Here is a 2024-nt window from a genome sequence, read left to right as displayed (position 1 = left end):
GAAGTGAACAGTTACAGGTGATGTTTGTGTTGCCAGGTACGAATCCGTCAAGAAACACTCCTTGTACACCGCTGATTAATTCATCTGTACATATGTGTACCACTAAAATAATAATACTAATAATAATACTTAGTTTTACATGTACCCTATACGTTTTGTACTGGTTGACATAGTGGTACTAGTTGAAATATAATTACATATATTTATCGCCTAGATTTATTCATTTATTGCTGAAATTTATTCATTTATTATTATCATTCTTTTGTTTTTGAATTGAAAGCAAAATGTATCACCAAATGTTGTATTGGTCTTACTGATTGTGCTATTTAATATTAGGTACATTTCTCTCTTTGACCCAGCGGTATAAATTGTCCTTTCCTAAATAAATATAGTGGGAAAAAATCAGGTATATTTGCTTATAATTTTTGTTAAAATTATAATGGCTACGTTTTGGAAAGTACCAACATATTAACGAGCAAATACTTCTAAATAGTATACACATGCAAATTCATACATATTCAAAGTGATATATAAATACTGGCAAATAATAATAATAATAAAAATATGACATAATTTTATAGCACAGATATGGATATTTTGTTGATTGTCCATAATCTACAGAACACACCTTCCTTTTCTTTCAAAGCAACGCATTTTGATGTATTTTTCAATATTCAACACAGAACATTTAATTCTCTTTGTTGCCTCAATAGCATCAGCCGTTGGGCTATACGGTGCACTATTCATAACTTGGTGAATTAAATCCCAAGATTTTTGTTTATAAAATTGGATTAACGTACCTGGAAAGTTAGCATGCTGTATTAATTCTATTGGGCAGGCATTATTAGCTGAAATGACAAAGATAATCAAATATAATATAATAACAATAAATAATGTGTGGTTATCTTAACATGTAGTAGAAATTGGCCGCATTATTGCTTAAATACTTGGGCATGTACACCTTGGGCATGTTCGTTCAGTAAGATGAAAACAGTAAAAGTAAAAGTAAAAAATATAAAATTGAGAGAGAGAGATGGAGAGATAGAGATATAGATATAGATATAGATAGAGAGATAGAGACATCGACAGACAGACGGACAGACAGGCAGAGAAAGACAGACAGGCAGAGAAAGACAGACAGAGAAAGACGCCGACAGAGACAGACACCGACAGACAGAGACAGACAAAAAGACGGACAGAGAGGGGGGGGGAGGGGGAGGGAGGAAAGATCTATACCAATGTCTTTTATATTCAAATTGTTGGACACTGGTTGGGACGGGAAAACCAAATAAAGAAAATACAAAGTAATATAAAGATTATCAAATAATCATCGAGAAATATGGATCATCTCAGTGTAATGAAGGTAATTTAGTGCATCCACTTTTCACAGCTTTGGACAGTGGTCAACATAACTTGTCCAGCAAAAGAGATCAGTATGTTCCGATTAACAACGGACATTTACGGAACGTACCGAACATATCGGTGCAGGTACAAACTTGTCCGGTATCTAGAGTAACGAAAGTAAAGTCAGATAGAAATAAAGTTCGCAAATATTTGTCTTCTGCACCACTATTATACATATTGTAAACTTATTTCTTAGCAATAGGACAGGCAATATGAACTAAAGCTGAACCGAGTATTTCTCACTGAAGTAAACTTTAAACGGCACTTATAACCTAGCTCCTAGTACGCCTATTCTTATATAATCCAACGTTGATAAAATGAAAATGAAATTTAATATGTATCTTTTGTCAACCTTTCATTTTATTCTGTTAACTAGGGCACAGCTCAGCTCAAGTAACTTCGCGTTGCAAGCGAACAAGTTTGAGGTTAGTGAATACTGGCGGAGATCCTGTATCACATACTGATATGAATGGCATTAGGTGTGTGTGTGGGGGGGGGGGGGGAGGGTACAGCAGGCCGACTTGACATCTACTTACGTTTTGGCAACAGACTGCGCCCTAACACAATTGTCTGTGCACCTATTTAGTTCCAATATCCCAGACAACACCTTCGCGTACAAC

The 2024-nt window shown here is 35.1% G+C and overlaps 1 long non-coding RNA gene across 1 annotated transcript; it reads right to left on the bottom strand.

Moving 5' to 3' along the window:
• Positions 1 to 339: 339 nt before the first annotated feature.
• Positions 340 to 1667, bottom strand: LOC121390149. The gene is made up of 3 exons (XR_005960170.1): positions 1472 to 1667; positions 801 to 848; positions 340 to 378 (listed from the first exon to the last, which is right to left on the bottom strand). It is a non-coding gene; the product is annotated as an uncharacterized LOC121390149 (long non-coding RNA).
• Positions 1668 to 2024: the final 357 nt, after the last annotated feature.

This window comes from Gigantopelta aegis, chromosome 15 (assembly GCF_016097555.1).
Source record: "Gigantopelta aegis isolate Gae_Host chromosome 15, Gae_host_genome, whole genome shotgun sequence".
Taxonomy (NCBI): domain Eukaryota; kingdom Metazoa; phylum Mollusca; class Gastropoda; order Neomphalida; family Peltospiridae; genus Gigantopelta; species Gigantopelta aegis.
Note: the sequence above shows the minus strand (reverse complement) of the source record. Positions and strands in the feature narration are given on the sequence as shown.